General features: G+C 44.4%; 1 protein-coding gene across 1 annotated transcript in view; it reads right to left on the bottom strand.

Annotated features, from left to right (window-relative positions):
• Positions 1–12,098, bottom strand: part of LOC132387303 (uncharacterized) — a gene marked incomplete at its 3' end in the record, with an annotated part of 47,553 nt that extends 35,455 nt beyond the window's left edge. Inside the window, exon 1 of the mRNA XM_059959660.1 lies at positions 11,995–12,098. The remainder of the gene's footprint in view (positions 1–11,994) is intronic.
• Positions 12,099–14,254: the final 2,156 nt, after the last annotated feature.

The following is a 14,254-nucleotide window of genomic DNA, read 5'->3' as shown; positions in this document are numbered from 1 at the left end:
AAACAAGTTACCATGGCAAAGTAGAGTTATATGAAATTATGATCATATCCCGCTGGCCAATTTGGCAGGCATTGCACTTATTTTACAAATACATCTACCGTTCCTCGTCTGAGATCGAAGGAAAAACATCAAATGTTAAATACACCGGGTCTCTTATTTGTCAGAATGTGCTACTGGTCTATTGATGTAGTAACAGGACATTCGTCCCCTCAGTCCTGTTCCGCCATTCTCTATGATCACAGCTGGACCGTGATCTCAGTGACTCATCCCTGCGACCGGCTGCAACATTTCACTCCGTTGCCTGTCAAGGATCTGTGCGCTGCCGAATGAACCACATTGACAGAAAACTCTTCTTCTCTTTCCCTTTGAGGAAAAGAGACACTAGTTCCACCTCAGTGGATAAAAAACTGTTTCCCCTTACAGCAGCAAACATGTTCCCCACATTCCTGTTCGGAATCCAGGTGATGTTCGATGTCTCCAGCATAAGCTTAAATCATTTATGTAACCACCCGCGGATGAAATCTCCTCACCTTCATCTAAATGACAGCGAATGCAATCAACTCCCCGTCTTTATCGTGTTCCAGAGAACACAGAGTAGAGGTCAGCATTGAAGCGGCCTGGTAACAGCAGCAGATGCTCCCGGACATGCACTCAGTGGCCACATTGTTAGGTACAGGAGGTACACAGTAAAGCGCCCACTGAGTGTAGAATTTGCTATTTTGGTCTACGGCCAGTAAGAATTATCACATTATTTGTTAATATAAATATTACCGTCAGATCTACCTCGTCTTCGCTGAAAAAACACATACATAATCATCGAGCTCGCAGATCCGTAAAGCCGCGCGATTTCAATGGTAATATCGATATGGTAGAAATATTAGAAGTACTGCCGTTACAAGTAGGATTATTAAAACACCTTAACATTCCCGAATACAGTCCATGTTCCTACCTGATGCAGGACTCCTAGGTCTAGTTTCAGTGAATCCGAGTATCTGAATTTTATGTCACTAACAGTAAGTGAACACACCCTGAGCAATGTTCAGTTGATAACACGCTCATAAACCAGAACTTCAGTCTATTCAGCACGTAACGCTACACCTTGTTCCACAACGCTTGTGTTAAATCACACAAAGACTCACCTTGCTTGAATGAGTTTTTCTAACTTGTGGTCCGAACTAGAACTAATACTTCAGTGCGCGACGTTTTACCACCTCCAGAGAGGAATCATAACCCGCATCCTGGTTCCGTTCGGCTGGTGCCGTCGCTTTGAGATATTGTTCACCTTGGGACCAGTTTATTGTCGGATTATAAACTCCAGCGACAGCTCAGGGCAAAGATCGCTGTGGGTTTATTGCACAGAGTGAGCAGAAGCAAGGGCGCTCTCAACTCTGATGAAATATTATGCATTTGGAATAATGTTCTCTTTTGATCAGCGGACATTCCCTTTCTACAGATTTAATTGTGCCCCCTTAGCCTGGGCTTGCACTGATTTTAAGTTGGCCAATTTAAAATCCATCTTTAACAGTTGTCCGGAGTTGTAAACTTCGGGTAATGAGCAATGGGGAGAGACTGTGGTGAGATTGCGTCTCCCAGAGATAACTACGGGTCAATGTCGACAGCAAGATATGGATGCCCTTCTCCTTCAGTGTATTTTTCACTTACTGGAAGCAAATTGCAGGATCGCAGCGCCATCATTTGCATTTGAGACCATTTCCCGCTGCTGAATTTGCCTGACATCGCATTTACTTTGCACATACATCAATCGTTTTCAATCAGTGAACGATTGAAAAACTCGAAACATTAAATTCACGGGGTCTCTTATTTGTCGGAGGTTGTTGCTGGCTTATTGAATTAGTAGCAGGATGTTCGGCTATTTTTTATTTGAAGAAAGAACAAGCAGGACAGAGAGAGGTGACTACGTTGATGTTGTGTACTTGGATTTTCGAAAGGCCTGTGACCAGTTGCCACACTTGAGGCTGCTAAGCAAGCCAGGAGCCCATGGTATCACAGGAAAGGTTCCAGCATTGATGAATCAGTGCCTGATTGGAAGGAGGTCTTCTGGTCTTACGGAAATGCAGCTTCCCTGGAGGTGGAGGAAAGAGGTGGAAGAGGCAGTGGGAAGACATGGTTTGTCAGCTCTGAGAACGAGTTGAATGTACAATAACCTTCAGGGTGAATCGGAAAACCATCTGAGGGAATTGGAAATGACAGAAGCAGGGGAGATGTGATCACATGTGTTGAGGGCAGGGGTTGTGTCTCCATCAGACCCTCAGTGAAATGGTTCAAGTTACAATTTGCAAGTAATGTGCAGGTGAAATCATAGTGTTTGGGACAGGTTTAATCACTGATTCTGACCCAGCGAGAGGGTTAGTTTTGCTGTAAGGAAGCAACATTAATCGAAGTAGACACAGGAACTTCATCAATTGCCAGTTGTTTAGCTGAAGTGTCCGAACTGTATATTACCTTGACAGAACCAGATATTCGCAGTGGTGACAAAGTGGTTCAGTCCGGTTTATTTCACGTTGGAGAGGTGTGTGGAGTTTTGAAATCAATGCCTTGTGGTGCCACCATCTTTAATTCAGCGTGTTCGGAGTGGTGGATCACACAGCACGGGAACAGCCTTTGGCCGGCCTTACCTGTTCTGACCATCCACTCACTGTCTACACTGGTCCCATTGATCAGCACTTGGTTCATAGCCGACTGTCTCTCGGCAGTTTCAATGTTCATCAGGATTATTCCCTGTATCACGTCTTGAATGACGGATCAAGATGAGGTACTAGCCAGTTCTCCCGGAGTTTGCTTGTGGCTTGGCTGGTCACAAGTATATTGCTCAAGGGCCCAGCAATCTCTTCACTTGCCTCTCTCTGTAACTTGGGGTATATCCCATCAGGGCCTGGAGACGTATACGCCTTAATGCGCTCTAAGAGACCCAACACTGTCTCCTCCCTTACTTCAAAATGCCTGTGTATACTTGTACTCTCCGCACTGATCTCCCTATCCTCCTTGTCTTTCTCCTTGGTAAATACTGATGTGAGTTACTCATTAAGGACCTCACACACATTCTCGACGGCTCTGTTTGATTCGACCTTCCTGAGCTTTACATACTTTTCCTTTTCCTGATTGACTAAATTCATCACTTCTCACGATATTTTAGGTTCTCTGACGCTGCCAATCTTGTCATTTCGTCATACTGGAATATACCCGTCCTATACTCGGTGCAGATGGATTATAAACACACTCCCTATGTCAGATGTGGACGCCAGAGTTACGAAGAATGAACAGCTCTGATGGGCAGAAGGTTGCAGAGTTGCCCATGACCCCCCGCCCCTTGGAGAATCACAAACCGTTACTGTTGCTATCCTGCTAATGAGAGAGAGAGAGAGATGTAAGAGAAAACATGCTAAAATTGGAACATCTGCTACAGATAAGAGAGATAAAGCAGGGGAGTGAACTTGTTGATCTACCATATTATGACTTCTGAAAAACTTATGGGTTCTGAGAGGGTTGTTCACCTTGTACCATCCTGTTCATTAAAATTCCTCAGTGGACAGCTGGAGTGGGCTGGTTTGATGGACACAGTCATTCAAAATTGATGGACAACTGAGACCACGTGAGTAAGGATAAAAGTGAGGTCTGGGGAGACTCCCTTCAGACACACCAGGAGAAAAACTATTGAGCGCTGCTTGAGTGTTGGAACCCACGTGAAGGTGTGGGGCATCGGAGACCGAACAAAGGATCGGTCAGTTTAACCCACAGCTTTATAGCAGGGCCGGTGGGGGCTTGTGTGTGTGTCCACTCATGCCAGAGTGACGAGTCCACCACAGGAGAACGGTCTAGCTGAAGGACAGAGGGGTGATACCTGAATGGCCACAACACATCGACGGATCAAGAACGTAAAGGAAGGTTTGCCTGCCTGTAGTTGTTACATCTTGCTCTCTCTCTCTCTCTCCAACAATTACAACACAACGACCAACATCTACCTCAGCATTTATGAACTGAACTGAACCTTATATTGACATATGACAATTCATTATCCACTAGACATTGGCAGAGCTTGTTTATTATTGATTATTATTATACCCACACTTTTAGGTTTAGTTTTGCTAACGTGTATTATCAATATATTTGCATTATTGATATTGATTTGTGTATTTTACTAATAAACACTATTTGAAAATAGTACCAGCAGATTCCAACGGATACTTCCTTCTCTGCTGGTTAGACACCCAGTTAAGGGGCACGTAACAAATTGGGGGCTCGTCCGGGATTTATTTAACAAATAGGGAGCCAGTGATTCGGGATATATGTCCATTATCTGATCTGGTTGCGTAGGTAACCAGACGGGAAACCAGAAGAGATGGAAATAGACAAATTTATAAAGAACCCGACTTTGGGGACATTGGAGAATGCCAGGAAGGTTGTTTTGGAGAGTGTTGCGAGACGATTAAATCTCTCGGCGGTGAAATCGTCGATAAGAAAGTGGGAGATAAAGAGGGCCATTGCCCTGAATTATATATCCAAGGCTGTGTTCATGCCTGATGCATTGAACCTGTTCCCTGAGAAGAAACCAGTTGATGGGGGAGGGGGGGGGGGCTCAGTTAGAGATTGAAAAAATAAGGTTGGAGATTTGGAGATGGAGAGGAGGAAAAGGGAGTATGAGATCCTGCTAAAGGAGTTGGAGGCGAAAAGGGAGAAAGAATGTGCTGAGTTGGTTGAGAAGGAGAAGCAGAGGCAGCATGTACTTCAGATGAGGCAGCTGGAAGCAGAGGAGGAAGGAAGGAAAGCTGAAAGGAGGAAAGAGGAAGCTGAAAGGAGGATAGAGGAGGAAGAGAAACAACGGCAGTTCGAGAGGGAGAGATGGCAACATGTCGGTAGCGGTGCAGACCGAGCGGAGAACTTTAATGTTAGTAGGGTGTTTAGGTTAGTAACTCCGTTCGAGAAGTCGGACGTTGATAGTTACTTCTTGCATTTTGAAAAGGTGGCAGTGAATCAGAAGTGGCCCAGAGATCAGTGGGTGGCGTTGTTACAAAGTGTATTAAAAGGAAAGACTCTACAGGCATATGTGGCATTGTCCATGGAAGAGTCTGAGGATTATGAGGAAGTAAAACAGGCTATCCTTCGGGCCTACGAGTTTGTACCTGAAGTGTATGCACAAAAGTTCAGAGGTTTATAGAAACTGTGGAATCAGACGTATACAGAGTTTGCCTATGAGAAGGCTGAGCTCTTGGATCGTTGGTGCGCTGCAGAAAGGGTGGAGGAGGATTTCTATCGTTTAAGAGAGTTAATTCTGATTGAGGAATTTATAGGTTGTGTTTCGGATAATATCCGGACGTATCTGAACGAGAAGTCGAATAAGTCTATAACGGAATTTGCCAGGTTAGCAGATGAATATCCCCTAACCCAAAAGACAAAGTTTCCCCCAAATAAGAGTTACCAGAAAGGCAGGAGGGACGGTAGAGAAAGTCCACCGGCGAAGGTAGAGAATAAGCTGGGAGCTAGTGGTAAAGGTAAGGAGGAGGACAAGCAAGCTGGCAGGAAGTTTCCTGGCTTAACCTGTTATAATTGTGGAAAGGTTGGTCATATTGCATCTAAGTGCTTTGCACCGAAGAAGGAGACAGGAAAAGGGAAAACGGCAGTCCCTTTGGGGTGTATTGAGTCGATCAGCAAGTCGACGAGGAAGGCAAATGTAGTTAGAGTACGAGAGGGCCGTCAGAAATTTATTTCGGAAGGGACGGTGTCTGTGAAAGAAGGAGAAACCCCAGTTCCAGTGAGAATCTGGAGGGATACTGGGGATGACCAGTCATTGATCCTAAGTAAGGTGCTAGATTTCGGTCCTGAAACTGGAGAGGTGGTATTAAGAGGCATAGGAAGAGTGACAGAAGCTGTACCTTTTCACAGGATCATTTTAAAATGTGACCTGGTATCTGGACCTGTCGAAGTAGGGGTGAAGACGGAATTACCGAGAGACGCTGTGGACGTCCTTCTTGTAATGATTTAACAGGTGGTGACGTGTGTTCGGCAGTGAAGCTGACAAGCAAGCCTGTGAGTGCTGAGGACCCGGCCCTAGATTCTAAGATCTCTCCCGCATGCGCAATCACTCGCAGCATGTCGAGAAAGGCGGCTGAGAAAATGAGACCATTGTTTATTTTGCTGAGACGTTTTTGCCGACCCTGTACCAAGAGGGGATAGGGGATGTTAAAGCGGGGAATAGGGAGGTGAAAGAAGGTAAATGAGAGGAGGTAGATTTACCCTTAGCCAACAGGGAATTTCTAGAGGCACAGAGTAAGGATGAGAAACAAATGAGGCAGCTAGAAGGTCCAGGATAGGACATGGATGATCTATCTGGCTTGATTTGACAAATTTAAATGTGTTCCCGATAATGATGTAAGGGCAGTCCTAGATGAAAAGGATGGCATTACCTTGAAGGAGTCTGCTGGGTTAGCAGATGAAGTTGTTTTAGCCCGCAGGGTTGAGTTAGCTGCTGCTAGGAGTTGCCCAGAGAGTAACTGGGAGGATCAGTGGAACTTACAATTTGAAAAGGAGACTGGTATTGGAAGCCTAGAAGAGGCAGATGTCCCGTTTGCTTATGATCAGTTTGTTGAAGTACCTGTGGAGTCACAGGATACTGAACATTGTGTTGAAGCTCAGAAAAAGTCTGAGGTATCTGATTCAGTTGACAAGGAATGCAGTCCTTTTGGGTCAGATGGACTTGGTTTAGTGAAGAAAGGGTTAAACTTGGTACCAGCGGAAAGTGCGAATTCTCAGTTGTTTGTATTAAAAGGTGTGTTAAATGTTAGTGAGGAGATGAAAGCTGGTGATCTGAATATTATTGAAGGAGAAGGGAAAGGTGTTGTTCCTAAATTGAATAAAGAAAATTTAAAGTCTGGATTGGTTTTAGAAGCAGTAACCAGGCTGAAGGAAAACTGGCTTGTTAGCAAGGTGCCTGTGAATCAATTACAGTTTGTTTTGGAATTTAAAGGTAAACAACTGCCTGATGTTATTCAAGGAGGTGATTTGGAGAGACAGAACCAAAAGTGTTGTTTTGACAAAGAGGGATTTTAAACTGAAAACTAATAGAACGAAGGGTCCTGAAGATAGAATTAATGACTTGCTCAAAAATAAAGAACTGTGTGGAAGTTTAGAGAATGGGCTAAGTTTGGAAAACATTGTTGATAATATAACTCCTATGAAAGGAGTATGTGAAGGCCTATTCCACACTGGTCAGCAAGCTAACCATGTGAGAGTTCAGTGGAAAAGGGGCAAAGGTTGACCAGGTGCCACGTTGAATGACAGGATCTTGTTTTGAGGGAATTTGACAGAGCATGTGAATAATCAAGACAACACCATGGAAGATTGACTGTTGGGTTTGAAAGTAAAAGAGAGGTTGGCATTTGCACAAACTTCTGTATGTACCACAGTATAGTTACACATGCATTGGTTCACATTTTGTAGTGTGCACTTGGGCTAGGATCACAGCCCTTTAGTATTTTATTTTGGATGACGAAAAGAAAGGAGATGTGTGATTGTTGGACTGGAGACTGATGCTACAGGAATTTGATGCTGAGATACAACATATTAAAGTTGATGCTGAGTTGAATCTATAATTGTATTACCTTTGTAGTTAAGAACACTTCTGTATTTTTGTTAAACTCTGTAATCCTGTAAAACGCTGTATTAGTTAATTTTCATCCTAGTGAAAATTCTCAGAATGATGGGGGTGTTACGAAGGAAGAACAGCTCTGATGGGCAGAAGGGTGCAGAGTTGCCCATGCCCCACCCCCTTTGGAGAATCACAAACCGTTACTGTTGCTATGCTGCTAATGAGAGAGAGAGAGATGTGAGAAAAAACATTATGGAATTGGAACATCTGCTACAGATAAGAGAGAGATAAAGCAGGGGAGTGAGACTTGTTGATCCACCATATTGTGACTTCTGAAAGACTTATGGCCTCTCAGAGGGTTGTTCACCTTGTACCATTCTGTTCATTAAAATTCCTCAGTGGACAGCTGGAGTGGGCTGGTTTGATGGACACAGCAATTCAAAATTGATGGACAACTGAGACCCCGTGAGTAGGGATAAACGTGAGGTCTGGGGAGACACCCAGAGACAACCAGGAGACACACTATTGAGCACTGCTTGAGTGTTGGAACCCACCTGAAGGTGTGGGGCATCGGAGACCAAACAAAGGATCGGTCAGTTTAACTCACAGTGTTATAGCACTGTGGTGGCTTGTCTTTGTGTCCACTCTTGCAAGAGTGACGAGTCCACCACAGAAGAACGGACTTGCTGAAGGACAGAGGGCTCGCACCTGAATGGCCACAACACATGGACGGATCAAGAACGAAAAGGAAGGTTTGCCTTCCTGTAGCTGTTACATCTTGCTCTCTCTCTCTCTCTCTCTCTCTCTCTCTCTCTCTCTCTCCAACAATTACAACACAACGACCAATATCTACCTCAGCACGTATGAACTGAACTGAAATTCATATTGACATATGACAATTCATAATCCACTAGATATTGATAGAACTTGTTTATTATTGATTGTTATTATACCCACACTTTTAGGTTTAGTATTGCTAACGTTTTTATCTATATATTTGCATTATTGATATTGATTTGTGTATTTTACAAATAAACACTGTTTGAAAATAGTACCACCAGACTCCAACGGATAGTTCTTTCTCTGCTGGTTAGACACCCTGTTACGGGGTACGTAACAAATTGGGGGGTCATCCGGGATTTAATTACCAATTTGGTGTGCCTGTGAATGCGGCTATGTCCATTATCTGATATGGTTGCGTGGGTAATCAGACGGGAAAGATGGAAACAGACAAATTTATAAAGAACGCGACTTTTGGTGCATTGGAGAATGCCAGGAAGTTAGAATTGGTGAGTGTTGCGAGACGATTAAATCTCTCGGCGGTGAAATCGTCGATGAGAAAGTGGGAGATAAAGAGGGCCATAGCCCTGAATTATATATCCAAGGCTGTGTTCATGCCTGATGCATTGAACCTGTTCCCTGAGAAGAAACCAGTTGATGGGGGGGGGGGGGGGGCTCAGTTAGAGATGAAAAAAGTAAGGTTGGAGATGGAGAAGTGGAAAATGGATTATAAGATCCTGCTAAAGCAGTTGGAGGCGAAAAGGGAGAACGAAAGAGCTGAATGAACTTCAGATGCATGAACTTCAGATGAGGCAGCTGGAAGCTGAGAAGGAAGAAAGGAAAGCTGAAAGGAGGAAAGAGGAAGCTGAAAGCAGGATGGAGGAGGAAGAGAAACAACGGCAGTTTGAAAGGGAGAGATGGCAACATGTGGGTAGCAAGGCAGACCGAGCGGAGAAGTTTAATGTTAGTAGAGAGTTTAGGTTAGTACCTCCGCTCGAGGAGACGGACGTTGATAGTTACTTCTTGCATTTGGAAAAGGTGGCAGTGAATCAGAAGTGGTCAAGAGATCAGTGGGTGGAGTTGTTACAAAGTGTATTAAAAGGAAAGGCTCAACGGGCATATGCGGCATTGTCCATGGAAGAGTCTGAGGATTATGAGGAAGTAAAACAGGCTATCCTTCGGGCCCTCGAGTTTGTACCTGAAGCGTATAGACAAAAGTTCAGAGATTTAAAGATACTGTGGAATCAGACGTATACAGAGTTTGCCTATGAGAAGGGTGAGCTCTTGCATCGTTGGTGCGCTGCAGAAAGGGTGGAAGAGGATTTCTATGGTTTAAGAGAGTTAGTTCTGATTGAAGAATTTAAAGGTTGTGTTTCGGATAATATCTGAAGTGAATTTGCCAGTTTCGCAGATGAATATGCCCTAACCCACAAGACAAAGTTTCCCCCAGATAAGAGGTACCAGAAAGGCAGTAGGGACGGTAGCGAAAGTCCACCTGCATGTATCCATCCAGGAGTCTCTGAAAAGAGCCTAACGTCTCCGCCTCCACGAAAGCCGCCGGCAGCCCATTCCTCGCCCTCACCATTCTCTCCGTAAAAAAACATACCCCTGACATCTCCTCTGTACCTACTTCCAAGCAAGTTAAAACTATGCCCTCTCGTAATAGCCATCTCAGCCCTGGGAAAAAGACTCTCTCGATCAACACGATCAATGCCTCTCATCATCTTAAACTCCTCTATCAGGTCACCTCCCATCCTCCGTCTCTCCAAGGCGAACAGGTCGAGTACACTCAAACTGTTCTCTTAAGGCATGCTCCGCAATCCAGGCAACATCCTCGTAAATCTCCTCTTCACCCTTTCTATGGTTTCCACGTTCTTCTTTTAGTGAGGCGACAGAAATGAGCACCGTACTCCGAGTAGGGTCTCACCAGTGTCCTTTCTAGCTGCAACATTACATTCAGCTGTAAAACTCAGTCCGACGGTTGATGAAGACCAATGCACCGCCCGCTTTCTCAACCATAGAGTCAACCTGGGTAGCGGCTTTGACTGTTCTTTGGACTCGGACCACAAGATCCCTCTGGCCATCCGTACTACCAAGATCCTTGCCATTAATATGCATATTCTGCCGTCACTTTGACCTACCTCAATGAACAACCACACACTTATCTGGGTTGAACTCCACCTGCCACATGTCAACCCAGTTTTGTATCCTGTAAATGTCCTACTGTAAACTTTGACAGTCCTCTATACTATCCACAACATCCCAACCTTTCTGTCATCAACAAATTTACGAGCCCAACCAACCAGTTCTTCATCCAGTTCATTTATAAAAATCGCAAAGAGTAGGGGTCTGAGAACAGATCCCTAGGGCACTCCACTGGTCACCGGTCTCTGTGCAGAATATGACCCGCCTGCCAATACTTTTTGCCTTCTGTGGGCAGCCAGTTCTGTATCCACAAAAGCTTTGTCACCTTGGATCCCATGCCTTCTTACTTTCCCTATGATTCTTGCATGGGCTACCTTATCAAATATCCTGCTCAAAAATCCATACATTCTACATCTACGGCTTCATCAACGTGTTTCGTCATATCTTCAAAAAATTCAATCAAGCTGATGAGACCCACTGGTCTCTAATTTCCTGGGCTGTCCATACTCCCTTTCCTGAATACGAGAGCAACATTCGCAGGCGCCCCAATCCTCCAGAATCCCTCCCGTCCTCATTGATGATGCAAACATCACCGCTAGAGGCTCAGCAATCTCCTCCCTCGCCTCCCACGGTTTCCTGGGATGCATCCCTTCCGGTCCAGGTGACTTATCCAACTTAATGATTTCTAACATCTCCAGTACATCCTATTCCCTAATATTTATGGGCAAAGGGTTTTCAGTCCTCTTCAAATCATCCCTACAATCGCCAAAATCTTTAACCGTAGTGAATACGGAAGCAAAGTTTTCATTAAATACCTTTTCCGATCCCATACACCTTTTTGTACTGTCTCACTTGATTGGTCCTATTCTCTCACGTCTTATCCTCTTGCTCTTCACATACTTGTAGAATGCCTTGGGGTTTTCCTTAACCCTGTCTTGCAAGGCCTTCTCATGGCCCCTTCCGGCTCTCCTAATTTATTCTTAAGCTGCTTCCTGCTTATCTGACAGGTTTCTAGATCTCTATCATTACCCTGTTTTTTGAACCTTTCGTAAGCTCTTTTTTTCTTCTTCACTGGATTTACAACGGCCTTTGTGCACCAGGGTTCCTGTACCGTGTATGCTTGTACTGCCCACTGGTCCCGATGAATGGAACACAGTTAGCCAACCTCCAACCTTCGCAATTTTTCCCCGAGCCCTGTAACGTCCATCTCAAAACATCATGTCCATCAAATTGAATAACTTCTTAATGTTTACTATTCATGGATTAATAAATGTTTGATTTCATTTTCAGATTCGTAACGGAACTCATAAATCTGCAGATTCTATTCTTGTGTCGTGCACTAACCAATCCCCTATCTTTCAACAGGACCTGTTTCCAATGTCGCTGTTACATCTGATGCCACCATGCTGATTGAGTACAGCGACACCGTCAGACTAACCTGCTCCGCAACAGGCACGGATGTCTCTTACCTGTGGCTTGAGGAGAATAACAAGATCATTCCCGGCGGCAGGTTTGAGCTGAGTGCCGGTAACAGCACACTCACTGTTTCTGGAGTGCTACGGACAGACGGAAGTTTCACCTGTAGAGCAAGCAACGTGATTAGCGAAATCACAAGCTCTCCGTTTTCTCTTCATGTCAACTGTAATTTTCCCGAGTATCCAGTAGTTACATATAATATCACAGTTCCTCCGAGATACGGGATTCCGGGAGTGTGTGAGTACATTAGTGATCGTTGCCTGAGGTATTAACCACTATCGACTAACACTGGGACAACTGAACAGTTAATTAGGAGACAGATCCAGGTCTATCTCGGACGCTGGGGAATTAAAATTAAAATTTTAAATTTCAAATCCGAGACACATTACGGCGGCGGTTAAACTACCACTATGTCGGTTCAGATCTGTACTTCAGGTACTTCCCCTTTATCCTTAAACTGTGACCCCTCGTTCAGGACCTCCCCGACATCGGAAACAATCTTCCTGCATCTAGCCTGTCCAATCCCTTTAGAAATTTATACGTTTCAATAAGATCCCACCTCAATCTTCTAAATTCCAGTGAGTATAAGCCTAGTCGATCCAATATTTCTTCATATAAAAGTCCTGACATCCCACGAATTAATCTGGTGAACCTTCTCTGTACTCCCTCTATGGCAAGAATGTCTTTCCTCAGATTAGGGGATGTATCTGCCTTTAATCCTTTCAATTTAACAAACACCACTTCCCATATCACATGTATTTCCCTCAGTTCTTCCATCTCACTAGACCCTCGGTGCCTTACTATTTCCGGAAGATTATTTAAGTCCTCCTTCGTGAAGACAGAACCAAAGTAGTTATTCAATTGGTCTGCCATGTCTTTGTTCCCTATGATCAATTCACCTGTTTCTGACTGGAAAGGACCTACATTTGTCCGGAACAATCTTTTTTTCTTTTCACGTATCTATAAACAGTCAGTTTTTAAGTTCCCTGCCAGTTTTCTCTCATAATCTTTTTCCCTTTCCTAATTAAGCCCTTTGTCCTCCTCTGCTCGTCTCTGAATTTCTCCCAGTCCTCAGGTGTGCCGGTTTTTGTTTTTTTTTGCTAATTTTTATGTTTCTTCTTTGGACTTGATACTATCCCTAATTTCCCTTGTCAGTCACGGGTGCACTGCCTTCCCTGGTTTATTCTTTTGCCAAACTGGGATGAGCAATAGTTCTGTTCAATTATATTGAAATTATCTCTTTAAATTTCTAATTCAGGTTTGTGTTTTTTTTCCACAACATAACGGAAGCTGATCCGGACTTGGTAGAGTGAGGGCAAAGATCTTACTTTATAGACAAATGGACCATTGAATCTCCGGCGCAGTGTAAGGCCGTGTAGGGAGTTTGATAATAATTCCGTTCACCGGAAGGGACAGTGGAAGTTCAGAGTGTAAAACGCCCACTGCCCTTATCAGCCACACAACCCTTCTGGCAAATGTCCATAGATACGACGAGGTGGGGATACATTGCTTTAGTGCACATGTGGAAGCGGGAAGTTACAGCTGTTAGATCTGGATGAAAATCACAATGTGCAGTGGTGTTACAGCCACCGGCCCTCACTGATAGAGACTAAACCTAGAATATTGGAACTGAAAACGTGTCCTACCGTAACACGCTGTAACTGGAGTGTCCCGATAATTGCACACGTGGTCAGAGACTTGACAGTATAGTATGTGCCCACATGACATTAGGCCCGAACCCTGGTTACATGAGTTATTGTATCTACACACTGCAAGTTGCCTTACCTATCCCTGCAGAGCAACGCTTTGTATTTTGTCTGGAACGATATGCTGAACTCTCTTCCACAAAACACACACTTAGGGAAGTTGTACAAAACGATACGCTTATGAGCTGCGTGCATTGTATCCAGCTTGGAGGAGGAGACGGGTTTTGGGGTATGAGGTAATTGTGCAATCCATAGTTTCGGAAGACGTGGATAATCTGGCACTGTGTCCCGACTCTCCTCTTTCCCGCGCGTGGCTTCCAGACGGATGCATTCTCCGGTGTGTGGGGCGCTTTCTCTGGTGGTGGCTGTTCTTCTTCTTCCGCTGAGGAACGCTGTTGTATCTCCTGTCTGATTTGTTGCAACCCCTTTTGTCCTTTTCTTTAGACGGACCGTATCGCCCATCCAACATCACTCAACCGCACTCGTCTTTTTACATTGCCGGATGCACGATCAGGTTAACATGTTTCACAGAGTTCCGCCCTACATT

This window comes from Hypanus sabinus, unplaced genomic scaffold, assembly GCF_030144855.1.
Source record: "Hypanus sabinus isolate sHypSab1 unplaced genomic scaffold, sHypSab1.hap1 scaffold_1713, whole genome shotgun sequence".
Taxonomy (NCBI): Eukaryota; Metazoa; Chordata; class Chondrichthyes; order Myliobatiformes; family Dasyatidae; genus Hypanus; species Hypanus sabinus.
The sequence above is the reverse complement of the archived record's forward strand: the minus strand, read 5'-3'. Positions and strand labels throughout refer to the sequence as shown.